The sequence below is a fragment of the Pezoporus occidentalis genome, unplaced genomic scaffold (assembly GCF_034315485.1).
Source record: "Pezoporus occidentalis ecotype Australia unplaced genomic scaffold, CSIRO_AGI_Poc_V1 ctg91, whole genome shotgun sequence".
Classification (NCBI taxonomy): domain Eukaryota; kingdom Metazoa; phylum Chordata; class Aves; order Psittaciformes; family Psittacidae; genus Pezoporus; species Pezoporus occidentalis.
In genome coordinates this window covers 216,134-237,118 of record NW_026916273.1, presented here as the reverse complement: position 1 = coordinate 237,118, position 20,985 = coordinate 216,134, and the positions used below count along the sequence as shown (strand labels likewise).

The following is a 20,985-nucleotide window of genomic DNA, read 5'->3' as shown; positions in this document are numbered from 1 at the left end:
TTTAGCCCAACTGAATGGGGTTGGGGTCACTGTGGTTAAAACGTGGCCAGTCTAACGTCCTTGGCTGCGCTTTCCTCTGAGCCTGCAGCCACTCAGCCTGGACATGAGCCCTTCCGAGTGTTTTCGGGGCTGTCTCTGGAGAGCATCACCACGGGGCAGCGAAAGGCCTGGAGGGGAGGTCCCCATCCTGCACCTCTCCAAGAGCACCAGCTTTAAAAAGGGGCTTATTCACGTTCCCCAGCACCTCGGTGCAGCAGGAGGGAGCGTGCAGACAAAGAGAAGGCAGCGGCGGTGCGGAAGGGCCGGGCTCGCCTCCCTGCACCAGCGCGTTCCTCAACTGAGCGGAGAGAAAGCAAAACTGAGAAGTGCCTAAAATTAGAGCTGCCAAACCCCAGCTGGGGAAGCCTGGAAAGATCCCCGGGCCCTGGAGCCTTGGGCGAGCTGCATAAAAGGCAACGGAGGGGAAGGGAAGGGAGCTCGGGGACCGCGGCAAATAGAGCGAGGCACAGAGGGAGCGGGGAGCGGATGGCGGCTTCCCCCTCCTCATCCCACCGCCTGCTCACGACATCCCCTCCTGGTGTGCGCATAGGGTCAGACGCACACCCCTGCTGGGGGCTTAGGGGACCTCCTGTCTCTCTGAGAGCATCCGTCTGGGGATGCAGCCATGCTGGTGCAGCAGGGATAGGGATCGTACCGTCCCAGCACTGTGAACATACCCATCAGACATCTCAGCTTGTCTGTCCAGGAGACCCACAGACCTCGTGCTGAAACCTGAAGAGGTCCATGCACTTGGGAATTGCTCCCTCAGTCCTGCTGATAAACACATACTTGGGCTGTTCTTTACTGGGGCTCGCAGCCCCGCAGGGCATTCCCTACCCTGCACCCTGCCACAAAGCTGGCTGAGCTTCTGGAGCAGCAGAACAAAGGAAGCCAAAAGCTGGGTGACCTGGGCCACCAGTGTCCTCATAGAGACTTGGGAATTCACCTCCACCCAGCAAATTGGGGTGGCAACCTTGTGACCCCGCAGCTACCCACCTTGGGGTATCCTCCTGCACAGGAAGACTTGATCCAAGATTCCAAAGCACAAGGTCTGCCATCAGCCAATGCAGCTGAGGTCCCTCAGCATCAACCAGGCCAGCTCCTCCCGCAGAGGTGAGAGCAGATGCTGGCAGGACCCGTCCCAAGGCTCCTCTGGGTTCATGGAGCTTGCCCCATCCCAGCCGCAGGCAGAGGCACCAGCCATACACCAGACAGACAGCTGAAACCTGGAAAAGCAGCAGCTTCACAGGCAGCCGGTGACTTTGCCCTGAATTTGGCTTCCCAGCTCCTATTTGTCATGATCAAAGCAACTGAGGTTTAGCGCCAGCTTCACTGAGCTCAAGAGATGCTATAAAATGGCTGAGTCAAGGGCAGGTCTATATCATTTCCCTCAGTAACTGCAGCAATCACAAAGGCACCTGGTGGGAGCCTCGTCCAAGCCTATCTCAGGGCTGGGACCCCACCCCAACCAGTCCTTTCTACTTGCTACTTAATAGTGCCCCTACCCACCTCATGTGGGGTAAATCAGCTCCTGCTCATCACTTCCAGTGATGGGTCATCCAGAGGAGCTGTGGCTGCCCCATCCCTGGCAGTGTCCAAGGCCAGGCTGCACAGGGCTTGGAGCAGCCTGCTCTAGTGGAAGGTATCCCTGCCCATGTCAGGGGGCTGGAACTGGATGAGCTTTAAGGTCTGTTCCAGCACAAACCAGTCTGGAATTCTGTTTGTCCATGACGCAGTGCTGGATACGTGCAAAATCACCCAGGGAGGAAGGACGTGCACCCAGCAGCAACAGGGCTGCGATGGAAAAGAAACAGAAGAACTGGTGGTGAACAGAGGCTTGGATGAGGTGGGTCACCAGGAGATGCAGACAGTGACATGGCTATTGCTGGGGAAGGATAAGATGGGACAGGATGGGGCAGAACGGGATGAGAGAGGCAGGAGGTGATGGAATGGGATGGCATGGGAGAGGACCATTGGGATGAGACAGGATAAACCAGGTTAAAACAGGGGATGGGATGGGATGAGATGGACAGGAAAGGATGAAGCAATGACTGGATCATAGAATCCCAGACTGGTTGGGGTTGAAGGGACCATAAAGCTCACCCAGTTCCAACCCCTGCCACAGGCAGGGACACCCTCCACTGGAGCAGCTTGCTCCAAGCCCCTGTGTCCAACCTGGCCTTGAACACTGCCAGGGATGGGGCAGCCACAGCTTCTGTGGGCTCCCTGTGCCAGCGCCTCAACACCCTCATAGTGATGGATGGATGAGATGAAAGGGACAAGAAGTCCTGCTGGGATCCAGCTCCCTGTAGCCACACTGGTGTGTCCCAGAGCCATGAGCTCACAGGCAGCCCCAGCCACCCCCTGTCCCCCCGGCCGGGTCACTGCGCTGCGGGTGGGACCACGTGCGAGGCCCAGCACCAGCGTCTGACACTTTCCCATGGGGAAGCGAATTGCTCCCTGGAGCATGAGATCCGATTATGTTGGTGACACCGCGGCATGATGCTGGGCGCACCGAGCCTGCCCGGCGCCCGACCCGCACCCCCCACTGCCCCGGGGCTGGTGAGCAGCAGGAGGGGTGGGAACAAGCTTGGGCATGGGGCACTCCAGGATGTGTCCAGCAGGAGACAGGGGATGAAAGGACAAGGTCAGGGCTGGCTGGGTGCTGCATGCTGTGTGCCACCCCCTAACCCAGGGCAGCCACCGGCTCTGGCGACCGTGCACGGCGTGGGGTATGGGTCTGAGGTTTTCCCAACCCTGCTTCCCACTGGATGTGAAATGATGCACTCCCACCTCTGGCTGCCAAGGCAGATGTTCTGCATCCTACCAGGCCAGCAGCTCACCGAGCCCCAGAGAGCTCCATGTATCTGGAGGTGAGGTGAGCCCTGATGCCAGGAGGTGAGGTATGTCTTCAAAGGCCTCTCAAGGCGACACATAGTACCTGTTTTGCAGCTTGCCCTTCACATTTGCTGCCTCTAACAGTTTCTGAGCGATGCCTGCCTCTTTATTTGAGATCTTTCAACAGCTGTCTGATAGAGAAGACCTTTATCTCGCCTCTCCCGGGCTCCCATCCAACACTGATCTCTGGAGGTGGGGAAGAAGGGGAAAAAACATCCAGAATCCTCCTGACCGAGAGCTTCACCTAATCCAGTGCGTGTGGAAAATTACTGCCACCGCCCGGCGCCCGGCCCTGGCCCCCTTCCCACCCTCGCCAGCCAGCGCCAGCTCCTGAGGCTTTTGTGAAGGGAGTTTTTTCTCTCCTCTTCCTGCTGGGAGAATGGGAATGTCGGCGTTGGGACAAACGCTGGAGAAAGCAGCTTCACACGTGCTCGGGGCACTGAGTCGGGGCTTTCATTTTGTGTCGGCCGATCCTGAGGCAGATTTGCCTGGAATCACTGTGCAGGCTGCGAACACCCCCCCAGCCCACCACCCACTATCACAGAGCAGGGACAGCTTGTGCCCGTAGCATTGCTGGGAGCCTGGTAAGCTCTGGCACCAAGCTTTCCCCCTCCAGGCACAGCTCCATCCTTGCCATGTCACCAGGTCCAGCTCACTGTGGTCCACAACCCTGCCCTGGCCCTGGCCACCTCACAGCCACTCTTCCACCAAGAAGGCGATGGTGTGAAAGAGCTCTGCAGCATGATGGATGTCAAGCTTCAGGGCAGGTAACCAGTCTCCTCTGCTCAATATAGGCTAGGAGTCACCTCTGCCACCTACAGATACCTGCAAGGAGACCTCTACAAATGGGGGTCACCCACTCTGGATGAATCCCTCACAGGCAGAGAGACCAAGGCGCTGCAAGGCTTCCTCTGAGCTCTTGAAGCATCTCCTTCAGTACAAAATGGATTGTACCCTGGGGTCCACTGCTTGGGCCCTTGCTGGCCCCAAGGGATGAAGGCACCAGGCTGTGTTTGTGCTCTCCGCAGCCAGCATCTTCTCTTGTCTCCATCATTTGCAGCTGTAAGGTCGTATAACATTCTCACCAGTAGTCTGCAAAACACTTGGTCCTGGAATTGGGATTAAAGACATGCAGGTGCAGAGTTTCTTCCCATCTGGATGCTCTGGACAAAGCTTTGCCTCAAGGAGGAAGTGCACAAACCTTCCCATGCTGCTGGCTCGGGAGAGAGGGTTGTTATCCCAGATCACTGTAAGGGAAATAGTCACGCAGCTGAAAATCTCAGTGCTCCAAGAGGCTCAGAAAGCTCAGAAAAGGCTGTTAGGATAATTGTCCTGCCTGTGCATGTCAGGCAGGGAAGAAAGAAATACAAGTAGTTCCCCATGGCAAATAAACCAAGACCAACCCGTTTTATCTCCTGTATTCCCTGTTTTGTATCATCTAACGGCCAGCTTGGATGGAGGCATTGCAACCCTTGCGCCACATGCAACTCCAGACTTAGCATCACCTCCTCATCGCTCTGGGATCGGCTGTGTAAATCACATGGGATTTGCTTGCTTCATTCCTCGAATGGTTTCCAAGCTATAAGGCACTTCCAGCATAGCTGCCAAGTTAAACCTGTGTGATCTTGCCCCGGGCCACTGAGATCTGAGCCTTGCGTACAGCCCATGACCGTACCCTACTAGTGTGGCTGATGGCACTCACCTCGCCCTGGGAGCTGAGGGAAGGGAAAGGGAGAGGAACAGGATGCAAATCCATTTCCTAATCTGGGAGGTGTAAATGCAATACCTGTCCCTGCTCACACTGTGTGTGGATAAAAATGCAGCACAACTGTGGTGCTGTTGGTGCCAGAAATTGATAGCTTGGTTGTACCTGAAGTCCCTGCCCAGGTCTAGGTGGCTGAGTGGAAAGAAGGCAAAAACCTGCTGCTTTGGGCAAAGAAAGCAGGAGGAGGCTGGATTCATGCTCAGCATGATGCTTCCCAGCAGCATGCTTTCGAATTACCAACCCCTTCCTCAGCCAGCCCACTAGAGCTGACAGCCCTGGAAGGGACATGGAGCAGGACCTGGGATGCTCAGGGGTCCGTGGGCTGGCTGGGGGAGTCTTCTGCTAAGAGGGATGCTGGGTAACATCTTCTGAAATGTCTTCAGGATTTAAGGGCCCGGCTCTGCAAAGGAATGGAAATTGCAGTGACTAGGTACCTAAATAAGAGTAAGGCACTTGAAAGCCACTCAGGATCAGGCTTTTAATTTACTCTTTATACAGTAAGAAAGGCTCTCGAAAGATAAGGACTGCATTACAGGCTCATAGTAGATGTTCCTCTCAGCTGGTCCCCTGTTTCTACTGGGGCCAATGCCAGGTGCCTGGGGAAGAGATTACAAACGTGGCTGCGGTGCGTAATGTGTTCTTGTGCTCCTGATCTCCAGACATGCATGGAGCGGGATTTTCTGAGCTGGAGAGGTCCTGCCTTCCTTCAGAAGAGCTCTCCATGGGCTTTTTCCTTCTGCCTTTCCAATCTCACACCTCCCATGTGAAGTGGGAGCACCCTCTGCCCCTGCACCACAGAGCTCCCCTTAAGGATGCTCCACAGAACAGCCATCTCCTCAGGTTTCCTTTGAACCTGGACTCTACTCACTTCATTTCACCTATATCCTAGTTGGTATATGAGAAGCAGCAAACAACATCCATTTTCTCCCTGCTGTTCAGTCCTCTGCCTCCATGAACCAGATCTTCTACCACAGGAAAGGATGGTCCCAATGACAGAATGAAGCTTATTGTGGTTGGCTTTTGATGTGGTTTTCTTTTCCATTCCTAACCAAAACAATGAAATGCAGGATGAAACTCCTGTCCTGCCACGTTCGCTGGCTCACCAAGGTTCACAAGTGACCTTGGAGCTCCCCACTGCGATAAGAGCTTCTTGGAAGCTCAGCGCTGCTTTCAGAGGTGGGGAAACTGAGACACAAGGAGCTACTTGGATGTCTTCTGGTCACCTTGTAACGCCACCTGAGGTGCTAGAAAGAGGCTCCCAAAGTCCTGTCATTGCCTTTGGAGGTCAGTCCAGTCAACATCACTGGAACATTTATTCTATTCATATGGTCTATATAGTCCTACCTTTCCATGGGTGGATTTATCCTCATTCTCATTACCAGATTTTAGCACCTGAGAGCAGGTAAGCTGAGGCACAAGAGGAGCTGCAAAATCGCACAGGAAGGTGGTAGCATAGGTTTAGGTACACCCATTCCCAGACCCTTCACCCATGGCCTGGACAGATATGAGAGGAAGTGAGGTGGCATCTCTCCGAGGGGCTGCACGGTACCCAGGCAGCAGAGGCACGATGCTGAGGCAGGGGCATGAGCATGGGCTCCCCAGCTAGGCAGCTGATTAAAATGCAGTCCGGCCACCCCAGGCCTGTCCCCACCGTCTCCCGGCTTTAAATAATAGCTTAATTATCTCATTTACATTTGGCTCCTTTCAGGGAGGCACTGCAGTTGATTAACATCTTCCCTCCCGGTGTCTTGCTCCGCATCCCCGCTGCATCCCTACACCACTGGTCCTGCTCCCCCCAGCATGGCTCCTCAGCACCCATCACATCTGGCCTCCAGCCCCACTCCTCTCACCAGGTCAGGGCTCTGCAGGGCTCTGGAGATGCAGAGACCAAGCTTGCAAATGGCCACAGCAGATGTTGGAGGATGGGAATAGATGCCCTGGCTGCACAGCTGCGTGATGAAGGCTCTCCTCATCTTCTCCCCACTGCTCACTCGTGCTGGTCCATGTCCTACCATTGCTTTGCTGCCGGCGCTGCCCCTGATCTCTCCCCACGTTCCCATTTCCACCCCTTACTGGGCAGCTTTTAACTTTCTTTTTTATCTTCTCTTTTTAACTCTCCTTTGAAAGCTGCAGCCAAACACTGAGCTCCTTTGAAGAAGAAGAAAACGTCTCTGTGGGTTGCCCTTTCTCACTGGCTGGAGCTGCGAGAGATCCCAGTGCCCAGCCTGGAGAGGGGAGAAGCTGCTCAGGCACATCCCAAAGGGTGCTTCTGGAGGAGATCCAGGACTGGAGGCATCACCAGCCCTCACCTTGCAGACCCCTCAAACCCCCATCAGGACACCCAGGTTGTGCTCCTACATCACTTGGGGGTCTTGGGGACAATTCCTTGTCATGTGCCAAGCTGAATGGGAGACTTTGCAGTGAATTCAGGTGTAACTCGCTCCCCAGGCACCCAAGAGAAGGGGCCAGGGGGATGCATGTGGCACTGTGCTCCCCACTCTCCCCACCAACCTGTCACACCACATCCCAAGCTGGGACCCCATGGATGGGGGACAGGGAGGTAATGGTAGCTCCATCCCACCGGTGCTGGGCTGACACAGCCAGACTGGGGGAGATGAAGGTCCCCAAGGCTCTTTTGTAGGCCAGCCCCTTTCCCTTGGCTGCTCCATCCTCTTGTCCCCCTTCCCCAGATCAATGCAGCCCCAGAGGCTCCATCCCTCCCCAGGCTTGGCAGTACAGCACTGCAGGCCCTGATGAATTACAGCCTCCTGCGTGAGTGGCAGGCATTTCCAGATAGTCCTATTGATTGCATGCAGCCTCCCAAACCCCTGTTCCTGCTGCTGATTTAGCTGGGATGCTTGTGTTGTCCCTTCTCCTGATGACAACCCTTTGATCCGCTCCCTCCCACTCCCTTCAAACAGCCCCCCATCGCCAGGAGAGTTTGTGCTTCAGTGCAGAGGTGCTCTTTTTGGAACATATATTTTTAATGGGGATTTCAGACGTGGCGCAGGCACGAGGGAGGAATTCTCCTGTGCCCTGGTATTTACATATTTTCCAGCATGCACAGCACAGGCAGGGGAAGGTTTCACAGAGGGAGCACAGCAAACAGGAAGGAAAGAGCTTTGTGCTTTGTATCGCCAGGGCCCAATTACAGCCTGCAAGGCAGGGAGCCCATCCGGGTATTGCCCTCTCCAGCCAGTCCAAGCTGCAATTATAGTTCTCGCCAGGCTCAGCAGGATCTGGGGGAAAAAATATCTCAAGAGCTTCAAAACGGATCGCTAGCTCACTCCTCGGGGCGCGGGGATTTTAGGGCACCATCTGCTCGCTCTTCTCTGCCAGCACAGATCCTGAAAACTACTGGGTTTCACCTGGCTTTGGAAGGACGATAAGGGAGGAGAACCCAAATGCTCCCCACTGCCCTGCAGTGAGATCCAGGAGGCTGCAGAGGTGATGCTGCAGGGAGGGGGCTTCAGGGTGTTGCTGCCAGGGAGGGCTCAGGGTGTGCAGAGGACACAGGAGATCCTGCAGAGCAGAGGTGATGGGAGGTGAGGAGGGAAGCTGGGATGAGGTCCCTGCTCGCCCTGTGTGGGCTGACACCACCGACCTTCCTGCAGACATGGGCATGCCCAGGTACTGCACTGCTGGTGGTGCAGCCCCAGGAGCTGGTTGAGCCCTCTGAGAGCATCTGTGTTGCTGGGAGGGACAGCACAGAGCCAGGTGGATATCCCGGGGTTGGTGACACTTCTGAAGCCACCTTGCAGCCAGTACGAGCCACTCAGGCCGCCTACCACCACCCCAAGCTGCTTGCCCCAGCATGGCAGCTCTGCCCTGCCTCTCCTGCAGGCTCGGTAACCCTTGAGGTGGTCAACACCATGGGGAGAAGGGTGTGTTGAAGCAGAGGATGGTGGCATTGCTGCCTGAGGACCAGGAGAAGCAAAATGGCCAAGGGAACCATCTCCACACCCAGTCCTGCATGCTGCTCCTACCTGCCTATCATTGACCAAAGAAAGATCCTCTGCCAGTGACAGTGTTTTCCACTTTTGCAGGGCAGTTTCTAGGCAATGCACTGAAAAAAATGAAGCTGCAGAGATAGTAGGAAGAGAGAAAAAGAGCTATATGGGAATACTGTGTATCGTGCTAAACCCAGCAAGCTCTATTTTTGAGACAAACCAACAAATACTTCAGTGGTGCAAGTTTCTCAGCTTAAGCAGCCTCTTGAGTGAGCCAGATTTGACCTTCAGGCACTGGTAGGACTAAATGATGTGCAAGGGTAGGGTTTGTCCCACCAAACAACGCACAGGGTACCACCACACTGTGCCCAGGCATATGAGTTCTGTTTTCTCAGAAGCTTTTCCAGCTCTAAAGTCCTGCCTGGCAATTGTAAACGTTTTCAGGTCTAAATTTGTTGGCCTGTCTCTAGACATATGTTGTACTATATAATATGGAGCATTTGGGCATAGATTTCCATGCAGCAGCACCGTCTGCTTCTGAGTGCTCATGCTGTGGCGCTCCCTGCTCCTTCAGCACTGCAAAACCTACAGATTAATATTTCCATGTACAGGAGACTGCTCTGCACATCAGGATAGGCAGGGAAGAGGTAAGTCTGAATCCAGAGTTACCACTGCTGGAGCAGAGAGGAAAGGATGCATGGGGACAGAGTGTAGGACACGGTTCATAGTCTGATGGCTCAAGCCAAGGGCTACGCACCCACTTCTCCCATGCTTTCCCCCATAACATTGACCATAGGTGTCCAAACACCACCCATTTTCTTCCCTGTGAGGGTGCTGAGGCGCTGGCACAGGGTGCCCACAGAAGCTGTGGCTGCCCCATCCCTGGCAGTGTTCAAGGCCAGGTCGGACACAGGGGCTTGGGGCAAGCTGCTCCAGTGGAAGGTGTCCCTGCCCATGGCAGGGGTTGGAATTGGATGAGCTTTAAAGTCCCTTCAATCCAAACTACTCTGAGTCTGATTCTAAAATTCAGCTTGCCAAATCTCTGTCTGATGTTTAAAGGCTTTTGGGATGCATCTGGGGTGTTCATCCCCTGCATCTGAGGGCAGAGAGGACCTCTCTGGTGGCAGTGGCATGACTGGATGAAGAAGGAGGGTGATGCTGCAGTTGCCAGCACAGAGAATGGGGTCCAGTCCCTGGATCAGAGAGGTGGTGAGGGACAGCTTGGGAGCCAGGTTGGAGATGTCCCTTCCTATGCTGTCTTGTATCTGGAGAGCTCTTATCACAGCACGGATAAGAGGAAGCGTGTACAGTACCATGGTTGCTGCTTTGGCGATGCTCCCAGCAGCTGCCATCTCTGCAGAGAGGCAGAGCCTGTACACCCCAGCATTTCAGTACCCAACATGGTGTCAGTCCCCACTGACTCCATCCCACCAAGTCACAGCCAGATTTGCCCCTCTGCAGGAGGGAGACATGCTGATCATGGTGTCCAGCACAAGGTCTCCACCACCTTGTCAGCTGCCTCAGAGCACTGTGTAGGATGGGGAGGCTGGGGTTATCTGGCTCATTGCTGTGCTCTGGGCCTGCTGGAACCATAACTGGTAGTGATGGCTCACACGTCCCTCCTGATGAGGCCTCACAGCCCAGGAGACCCTGTGGTCCTCAGGCCAGGCAGGTGTGAGATCAGAGCCATTTCTGTGACCATCCCAAAAGACCCATCACTAGGAGCCTTCACCCCTGTTTTGGGGCTAATGGGACCCCCAACCACACAGTATGAATTGTCTCAAACCTCCATATCAGGAGTTTTCCTTGTTCTATCTACCAGGAAGCTTCTGCTGCTCCAAGTCCTGGACCAGGTCCCTGTACCATTGAAACCCCTTCCAAGCCCCAGACACCATGAGTGGCATCACGTCTGTTGGCTCACCCTGCACGTGGAACCACATGGGGATGAAATCCCCAAGCCCCTGGCCCCCACCTCCCCTACACACTGCTGCCCCTAAAAAGCCAAAGCCACATGCTGAGCTCCCAGCCTCTGGAGAACAGCCAGGAACCACTTCCAGACTGCGTCACCGTATGCACGGCCTCTCTCGGGCTATATATAGTTGTGTGACTGCAGGTTTTTCTGGACGTCGCCTTGCTAAAGAGCTAGCATTCCCCAGCCAAAGCAGTGCAGGTCCCTCAGGGATACTGAACTGGAAGCGGGGAGCAGTTCTGAGCATCCCCGAGGTGAGGTTTGCCTCGCTGACAGGTATCTGCCCTTCAAAGAACCAGCACGTTTAGACCTCTCTGTCTCCTCAGCAATGCAGTGCTGGGGAGTTTATGTAGAGCCAATTGCATTTTGATGTTGCCAGCAGATCTGGAGAGGATGTGAACCTCAGTGCCAAAAGCTGCCTTGCAAAGAGGTCACAGAAGCAGAGAGAAACCACTGCTGTACTGCGCATCGCATCCCCAGCCTCTGTGGCGTGCAGGTTGTTTATGAGCCTGAGTCCATCGGCACTGACTCAACCACTCCAACATCCCTCTCTTCCCCTGCAGGCCCCGAGGGCTCAGGGCTGGCCTGCAGCACAGCAGGGGATGGCATGACTGCATCTCTCTGCATTCCACTGGGTCCCTTTGGTTTAGGCACAGCCCAGGCGGCTGCCAGACCTTGTGAGTCTCCTGCTTCGCTCTGATACCTGGGAAGATGCTGGGATGGGAAATATAACCAGGAGATGCCATGGGTGGGGATGGGCTCTATCAAATCCAATGTCCTAGCTCAGAAAAAGGCTGCTTTCAGACATTTATAGGAAGGTGGAAGAGACCCTATGAATTTCCTCTTTCCCAGAGGAATTACGGGCACTTTCTCTCCAGGCACTGCTCTATCCCTATGCACTGTGAATTATTTTAACCCTGGCTACCCCAGACCAGACTCCAGTGACCCAGATCCAGCAAGGCATCCCAAAACAACACACAGTCATTGTATGACCCACTGCTCTTCAGGTCACTGTGTCCTCATGCACCAGCTTCTGCAGCAGCTGTTGGTCAAGTCTACCCTCTACCTGACCTTCCTGCTGTTTGCTGTGCCCATCATCATGCCAACTGCTTCATGCAGCCATGCTGTGAACAGCGCAGTGAGATGATTGAGACTAAAAAGCAACACCAAAAGTCACCAGAACGGAAGAAGCCAGTGCATGGTGACCCATGGCCATAGACATGGCTTAGCCACTTCCAGCCTTCAAGAACTCAAATAGCTGCTTGTTGGAGTTAATCATGTGAGGAGGTGGAGCAGCCCTGGAGTGTTGCCCTTCTATGAGCTCATCCGTGTTGACCTCATCATAGTGTCACAGAAGAGTTCAGGTTGGAGAGGACCTCAGGAGGTCTCTAGTCCAACCTTCTGCTCAAAGCAAGGTCAATGGTAAGATCTCATTGTCCACTGGCAGCTTGGCAACCTCAGAGGATGGAGACTACAGCTTCCCCAGGCACCCTGCTGATGCTTGACTGCCTTCAGAGAGGAAAAAATGTGTCTTTATAGCCAGTCTGAGCTTCTCTTAATTCAGCTTATACCCAACTGGGTCTGTCTTCTTGATAACCTTCTCATGGCACTGGAAGGTTGCCATTGGGTCCCCTTGAGTCCTTCCCTTCTCCAGGATAAATCTCTCACTGTTTTTGTCCTTGCCATCCTCTCCTGAGGATGAGAGGAGGCAGCAGTCCTCCCCAGCTGCCCTGAGCTCTTGTGATGCTCTTCACCCCAACCCCACTAACCATGGTGGCAGAGGAGCAGATCCCATCCCAGCAAAATCAGGGCTGCTCTAAGAACTGGGAACAATAAATCAACTGAATGAGCTCGGTCCAAGATGTTCCCATTCCTTTGCTGACACATGATAACACAGGGCTATGAATACACCTACCCTGGAACACCTCTGAAGGTAAAAAAGGTGCTTTCTGAAAGAGGTCAACTGTCTCTAGGGAAGCAGAGATGTTTAGCAGGCAAAATAACGGAAAAGGAGCCTGATGGGTCTCAGGTAAATCCCTTAATCACACTGCGCCTTCATTTTCCAAACTACTGCTGCAGAAACCAGTGGCTGATGCACTAAGCATCTGCACAGAAAAGCAGTGCTACCCAGTCACCTTCTTCCTCTGGCTGAACTGTGTCCCATGCTCTGATTTCATAGTCCCACAGCATAAGCCAAACCCAAAGTCAGTCCTCAAACAGTTAAGGCTTTTCAGAAGGCGAGCTACATTTTTTCCCAGGTTGAAGACAGGTTTAAGAGGAGTTGCAGACATAGAAGTTGGCTACATCCATCAGAAGCAGCTCCATGGATCACCACTATCAACCATGAGTCCCTCTGTCTATGACAGTGTCCCTACAATGTCTCCTCAACAAACACTGGCTGAGGTTCCCTAGTTCACAGAGATGGCAGTACCAGATATGACAGCTATAGACAGGTATGTAGGATACTGTAAGTGAGCAGGGACAAAGGTGTCCTTTCTATGGATGGGAACAGGCAGTTGAGAGCAGTTCAGAGAACAGGCATCATGAGGAGGACCAGGAGATACCCAGAACCAGACAGGGCAAGAGGTGACCATGAGCTTTGGATCTGCTGGAGGTGACCAACTTCCATGACAAAAGGCCAAAGGTGAGAACAAGCCGGGAAGTCTTTGGAAGTCACCAGCAAGACTTAGAGGGTCAGGAGACCATAGGTCTCGTCTTGAGCTATTCATTAGCCACAAGGACTCTGGCCTTTCAGCCAGACTAATTACTGATTGCTCAAAGGAGAACACTTCCCACAGCTGCTAAACTTGCTGACGCTGGGCCCTGGATATCTTCTATTCTGGGAAGGGGGAGTGGAGTCTCCTAGTGTGAACTTGTGGAGCTGGGCAAAGCCACACTGGAGCAGGGATAAAGTCAAGGACAGCTGCAGCTGCTTGGCAATCATTCAGGATGAGCCACGAGTCAGTGACTTGGCTATTCTGGGACGAGCTGAGGAGTCAGGGATGGGGAGAGCACATCCCTGCTAGCACATACATGGACTGCAGCGAGCTGGAATCCGAGCAACGCCCTGCATGGAGGCAGAGCTGATACGTGTTTGTCGGAGACCTACACAGCCCTGGTCACCAGTGAGGAACCATGGCTGCGTATCTGACATGGGATTTACCCACCACATCTCACTGGTCTGCAACAAGGAGAGCCACGTGTGGTTCCCAAATGTCACAGAGAGAAACAAGTGCTTCAAGGACTTTCCAACGCCCCCCAACTTACCTCAAATTGGAGCAAAGCCTTAGCCTAGGGCTGGTGTGCCTGAGCTCAACTGCTGCTGGTGCTTGCAGTGAACCTGGTGGTTTCCCAAGTAGGAGTTTATTGGAGATGGGGTGTTTCACTGGATGAAATTCCCTTTGATATTCCCTGAATGTGAAACCAGTGACAAGAGAAATCCTCTCAGATCTCTCCCTAAAGATGGAGCCTGAATGGTTTATGTGCTGCATTTTCCAGCTTTTGGAAGGTAGCACTAGGACTGGATGCAGAGATGTGCCTCCGTGAAGGTCTGTTCCCTGCCTCCAGTATTCCCATTCTGATGTGGAACAGCAATGGCTGGGCCTGACATAACCCCACCACAGAAACCCATTGCAGCTCCCCTCCAGAGCTGCAAGACTCAGCTAGATAATTAAGCTCTTTGCAAGCTCACCCAAAGCCTTTTGAGGTCACCCATTGCATATGCTGGAAAGCAGATATGATCTCATTAGGCAAATATTTATGATCAATATTGTCCACTCACTGGCAATGACTAGCATCACTTGGAGCAAGAAGCTCTCCAGGGATGGTTAGAAAGGATGTGGGTTGACAGGAGAGCCTGGGTTGAGAGTAAACCTTTGCTCACCTGGCTTGAAAATACCTGCATTTATTCAGAATATCTTTTTCACCATTCACCAGGAGATTAATTAACTGCATGGAAACCCTGGCCATTAATTATTGATTATGCAAAAGATTTTGTTCATCACAGTTGCTGAGCTTGCCAGTGCTGGGGGACCAGACGGCTGAGGACATCAGGATGGAGGAGAAGTCTGCATGAGCCATGGAGAGGGGATTTGCCACCTGCTTCCCATGGCGGGACTCTGCACGGCTCAAAATTGGTCTATGAGAAGCTCCCCATGACCCAGCTTCAGTGTGCACTCGAGCCCAGAACCCCCCCGTGTGCTGGGCTGCACCCCCAGAGGGTGAGCAGCAGTCGAGGGAGGGGATCCTGCTCCTCTGCTGTGCTCTTGGGAGACCCCCCCTGCAGTTCTGATCCAGCTCTGGGGCAGCAGCACAAGAGGGACATGGAGCTGCTGGAGCGAGTCCAGAGGAGGCCACGGAGATGCTGCGAGGGCTGGAGCAGCTCTGCTCTGGAGCCAGGCTGAGAGAGCTGGGCTGGGTCAGCCTGGACAAGAGAAGGCTCCTGAAGGGGAGACCTGAGAGCAGCTCCAGTGCCTAAAGGGGCTACAGGGATGCTGGAGAGGGGCTCTTCATCTGGGATTGTAGCAATAGGACAAGGAATGATGGGTTCAAATAGTGGAGATTTAGCTTGGATATTAGGCAGGAGCTCTTCCCTGTGAGGGTGCTGAGGCGCTGGCACAGGGTGCCCAGAGAAGCTGTGGCTGCCCCATCGCTGGCAGTGTTCAAGGCCAGGCTGGACACAGGGGCTTGAAGCAAGCTACTCCAGTGGAAGGTGTCCCTGCCTGTGGCAGGGGGTTGGAACTGGAGGAGCTTTAGGGTCTCTTCAGCCTAAACCAGTCTGGGATTCTGGGATTATAAGAAGGGCCCAAGCATGGCAGCGAGAGCCCAACTCAAACAACACTTGCCTGGTGAGGTGACAGGGAACTGAGGCAGAGGACAGAGTGACCCATCCAAGCAACAGATCCAGGACCGCCTGCGCCCTGGGGGTCCAGAGCGGATGGACGGAGATGCCTCCATGGGAGATAATTCCTCCTCACCCCCTTCCTGCAGCGACACGCTGGCTCCACGCGCACAGGGTGCAGAAGGTGCCGGCAGGCTCCTCCTTGCCCTGGCTCCGCAGGCAGAGGAGCCGGCAGGCAGGATGAGAGGTGAGCTGCAGGGAGCCGCGGTGGCAGTGACAAACCTCCTGCAACGCCCGGCAATTAATCTTGTGAAGCAGTGAGTCAGAGTCACCCGGAGCGTCCTCCCCTCACCCAGAACCAGCCGCCGCCGTCTCCCGCAGCTCTCGGCTCCAGGGACGTGCAAATGCCACCAGGCTCCGGGAAAGGGGTTTTTCTGCGCTGTGCTATCAATTGAGAGCCCTGCCTGCGAGGAGGTGCCTGTTCCCCCTCCAGATCCATCTGCTACACCAAAAGGAAGGGAGACCCACCAACAGCCACATGCACCAGCATATCTCAGCAGAGGAGCAGGGTGGTTTAGTTCCAGCTTCTTTGGCCGCCGGGATGCCATCCTCATGATAAAGCTTCATATAAAGAGGTGTCAAAAGCGAGAGGGCTGGAGGACTGAAGGCATTTAAATAAAGACCCAGGGAAGGAACGGGCAGGCTGGGGGTTTAACTCACACCAGGAGAATGCCCCAGGGCATTCCACCACCCCCCCCCCCCCCCCCCGGCAAAACTGCGGTGCTCCCCAAAGTTTGCCAAAGCTTTCCCAGGGAGCAGCCTCTTCCTGCCTTGCCCTAGGCATGAATGCAGTTTGCAGTTTTAACAGCAGATGTCTCTCCTATTATGATTTATAAAAATGCTTAAAATAAATAATGCAAACATATTTACAGGAATGAATTCCTGCTCCTGAGCGCGTTTGTCACTCGGAGGCTCCGGAGCAGGAGCCGCTCGCTGCCTCCCCCACAGCCCCTTTGCCGTTTCCCCTCCCGCCGGCACTGCGGCTGCTGCCAGGAGCCCAGGGCAGGGTGGCCAGATCCCAAATCCACCCCCCGCACACACGCACACTCCAACCCCCAGGTCTGGGCCCGCACCAGCATTTCAATCCTAACGTTGTATAATCAACGTGTTAAATATTTAAGCCGGCCGCGCAGGAGAGCTGCCCGGCGGTGCCTGATTTCACACATCCCCACGATTTCACGGACCTCTTGGCTTATGTTCCTTGGCAAATAATGGAAGGGCTGAGGAGCCCCCTGCCACCTCGGGGAGGTTCACCCAACTCCTCCCAGCGCGCTGCGGCTCCCACCTCCAAAGCATGTCCAATGCTTTTAAGCGTGACCTTCGCGCGGGGCGGATGCAGCCGTCACGCTGCCGAGGTGACTCAAAGGCAGAGCAGGGAGACAGGCACAAGGGGGGACACAGCCAGGGGGCAGCTGCCACGTCCACTGGAGCACCTTTGGCATCGCTGCACACAGCAGATCCAGGCATACCTGCCTGCGAGAGTGGCCCAGTTACAGCTCCCACCCAGCCTGGCCGTTTCCATAGCTTCACAGCGCTGCGTTTCCCTCTCCCGAGGCCATCGGAGCAGGACCCGGCATCTTATCAGCCATCATTCTGCAACGCAGCTCTCCTCCGGGCCCTACCTGCCGACGGCCGGTCTCGCTGGCAACGCAGGATAATATCTTTTCCCACCAGAGCTGTGCAGTGATTTCTTCCTGCTGTAATTGTCTTGCTTCCAAAGCCACTTGCATAACCGGAGCCGAGGAAGCAGAGCACCAGGTAGAGAGGCTGTGAGAGATCCCCAGTGCAAGGGGTAGGGCAAAAGGTTGTTCCAACCTGGAGGACACCCCAGTGCTCTGGTTCTGCCTAAGGAAGGGTGAAAGCAGCCATCTAAAAGGATAATGAGTCTCCCTGGCAAAGCTGACCTCGGGGAGGGGAGGCAGTCCCGCAGCCTGCAAAGCTGAGCCGGGAGGGTGGATGCAGAGAGGAAGGGCAGGAGCTTCGCTCTGATGGACCAGATCCCAAAATGAGGACAGAAAATTAAGCTGAAAAGCCTGCTCCAAAAGGACACAGGGTGTTTGTGACTGTGGCTCTCTCAGCGTCCTGCCTGCTCACAGGCTGTGTCAGCACAGAGAAGTGGGCATGCAAAGACAAAGGGTGTCTCTGCTGGGACCTCTGCCTTGGAGGAGATGCACATTCCAGGTGGGACAAGCAGGGGGATCATGAGCTGCCTACCTTAACATGTTCCCAGTGAGGGTCCTAAGCCTTTACTCGCTCAGCCAGATTCACAGACAGTGCTGCACATCTACAGCCAATCCTGCCTCTGCTTCTCAGCGCCAGAACTGGATCCATGGTCAAAGCCAGCAGCATGGACACAAGCAAGTCAGGTTCCCATCCTGGCCAGAGGACCACGGCTGCACTGCCAGCGCCCCACCAAGCATCACCCAGTAAGGCAGCACACAAAGGCTGCTCAGTGATCTGCATCCTCTGGGTGATGATGTAGGAAGAGCTGATCATGTCATGGATGTGTCCATGGCTTCCAAACTAGGCAACCAGGCTGGAATTGTTCACATTGTTTACCCACTGAAATCTCTAGGGTTTGATATAATTATCAATGAATTTGGGCTCCATTTGAACGGACAAGAAGCATCTGTTACCTAGGAATAAGCAAAGTGCTTCATCCAGAAATTTAGTTATCAGTAGTGAGTAAAACCAAGCGGCTCCCCCTGTCCAAGAAGCACTTTTTTGTGTGTCAGAAAGAATATCCAGAAAGCTCATTTTTGGGTTGTCCCAAAGAGATTTCTTTCCCCTGGGTTTTTTAACAGCCAAAACAATGCAACAACACGTACACTCACAACCCAAGTAGACTCAGCCACACACCAACTGCCTGCTTGAGATTTGCCATGCTTTGTGGCTGAGTCAGACTACATTTGTCTCTACAAAATTTAAGCAAACCTCATTTCTGAGAATACAGTTTGCCCATCAAGCAGGACCATGGAGCTTTGCCAGGAGTCAGGAACGAGATGGCTGTGCAGGGCCTGGATGGAGCTGCTCCATTTCCTGAGGATCTGCACACAATTTTGGGTGAATTATCAGCCTCTGGAAACTGCTGTTTGCTGTTTAGTTTCCAGACTGCCAATACCACAGAACACGTTCAACCTCTGGAAAACTGGGTTCCTCCGATGGAGCAGGGTGCTGGGAGCAGAGGGCTGCCAAAGGGAAGGCACACAGGCACGGCAGGAGGTCTGAGATGATGCCAGCCGTGGTGATGTGTGGCTCTAGGACTGTGCAAGGTGGAAGTTGGGACGTTTGTGTATTCTCTTCTTGCTTTTTCTTTCCCTAATCTGGCCAGGTACGAAAGCTGGACATGCAGGTCATGAGCCGGACATGCACCACAGGATGATGCTGAGGTCCTGGCACAGGGTGCCCAGAGAAGCTGTGGCTGCCCCATCGCTGGCAGTGTTTAAGGCCAGGCTGGACAGGGCTTGGAGCAAGCTGCTCTAGTGGAAGGTGTCCCTGCCCATGGCAGGGGTTGGAACTGGATGAGCTTTAAGGTCCCTTCCAATGCAGACTATTCCGACATCCCTGTGGCACGGCAGAGGTTGCTGGCAGAGTTCATTCAAGCAGATGCCGATGGACAGGCAGTAACTTGCGCATGGTCACACCTGGGAGCGATCCAGGGCGTTGGATTTGGTTTGGTCTCACACCTGTAATGTGCCATGTAGCAGCCACATATAATGATGGAGAGCGGAGCCAGGCATGTGGATGTGAGGGATCCATCAGCTCCAAGGACAGGGGCTGCACCCCCAGGTCCTGGCATCATCCTCAGACAGGCAGTACGGGTGTACCAGAGCTGGGCACCCCTGCCAGGGGCTGTGCCTGAGGGGTCCTCATCTGCCTCCAGCACTTTGGGTCTGAACAGGGCCAGAAGCCCCAGGAAAGGCTGCCACACACCATGTCCAATGGAGAGGGATCCCCTTTCCCTCATCAGCCTTGGCTCCCTTTGCATGGACGTTAGAGCCCTTCACTTCCCCAGCCCAGGCTCTTAGAGCCCAGTTGAAGAGTTTCCTCTGGTCTTCCAAGCACAGCACACCAGAGCAGACATTTGAAATGAGGCTGAAGAGCGAAATCTGGTCTATGGCATCCATGAAACAATGCTGAGGTCCCCTGGATGAAGCATCCATGTGCAGCACCCACATCTGAGCTAAATCTTGCTTGTAGGGGATGTGGCTATTCTAGTCACATCTTTTGGGGCATCTTGCCCTTTTTTGAAGGTGGCTGGCCTGGCACTTGTCCATGGCTAGGAGGATGCTCTATGATGCTGTGGGCAATGAGGGCTTTGCCTGAGTCTGGATGGTGCCTGTTCCTGAACTGGGAGATGGGACTGAATGGGGCTTCACCCTCCAGCCTGGGAAAGCCAGCAGCTATAAGCTAAAGGGGAGGGAAAGGAGAAAAGTGGGTACAAAGAGAGGCTGCTGTAAATGTGCTCAGCCAGGGCTGCGGCAGCGCCAGGATCTGTGTTAACTGACTTCCCCAAGTTTAGGAGGCTGAGAGATGCGTGGAATAAATTACTTGTGACACTGACTCCTACACTTCCAGACTCACGCGGGATTTAGCACCAGACTCTCGGCTAAGTCAGCGCCAGTTATTAAGGTCAGGAGAAGTCGGGTGGCTAAATCCTATCTGGGGGCTGCAGCACGACAGGGCTGGGCTGCCCGTGGTCCCCCCCAGCACCCGGAGAGGAGAGGAGAGGAGAGGAGAGGATCATGCCCTGATCCAGGAGCAGCCTGCTCTGTCTTTCTGCTGGTTTCTGAGTGGTTTCACTTATCTCTTTCCTCCTCCACTACCTGAGGTTTCATATGCTCCAGGGAGATGTCTCCATTAACCACAGTTTTCCTTGGCAGTTATATTTCATTACAGTCTCTCTTCCCACTAATCCTTCCCAGCTTTCGCTGTTGTTATTTTTATGATTATTTTCACAACCCCTTTGTTTCCAGCTGTACTTAACCTGACCATGTCCCTTTAAATACCACAGCCTGGGCAGAATAGGGGATCAGTCCTTTGACAGGAGCTAAAGTCCTGTTTGATCTGGATTAGATGCTGATTTTGCTTACCAGACTAAAGACCAAGGGGGACCACGCAGAGCCTGTGTTTGCACAAACCTGCCTGGTTGCATTCCTCCTCCTCCCCGTGTCCAGCCGAAGGGCTGAGTGCGGGGCTGTGCTTGAAATCCAAGCGGATAAACGGTCACTTTGTCTGGAAGCGTTAGAAAATGGAGGTGGGAGGACAGAGCCGGCAGCTCTGCTGTGCAGGAGGGCTCATTTGGGTTGCAGACCCTCCCTGGTCTGCAGGCAGCTCAGATGAGATGCCCATGGGCACCCCACAGCCCTGGGCAGACACCCCATCACTCATTATGGAGGGCCCAGCTCCCTCTTGCTGTCCGTTGTGCAGGATGGGGCTTAGCTGTGGTACCCTAGGTAACTAA

The 20,985-nt window shown here is 54.3% G+C and overlaps 1 protein-coding gene across 1 annotated transcript in view; it reads right to left on the bottom strand.

Moving 5' to 3' along the window:
• CYSTM1 (cysteine rich transmembrane module containing 1) overlaps nucleotides 1–20,985 on the bottom strand; it is a 426,226-nt gene that overhangs the window by 397,052 nt on the left and 8,189 nt on the right. The window lies entirely within an intron of this gene.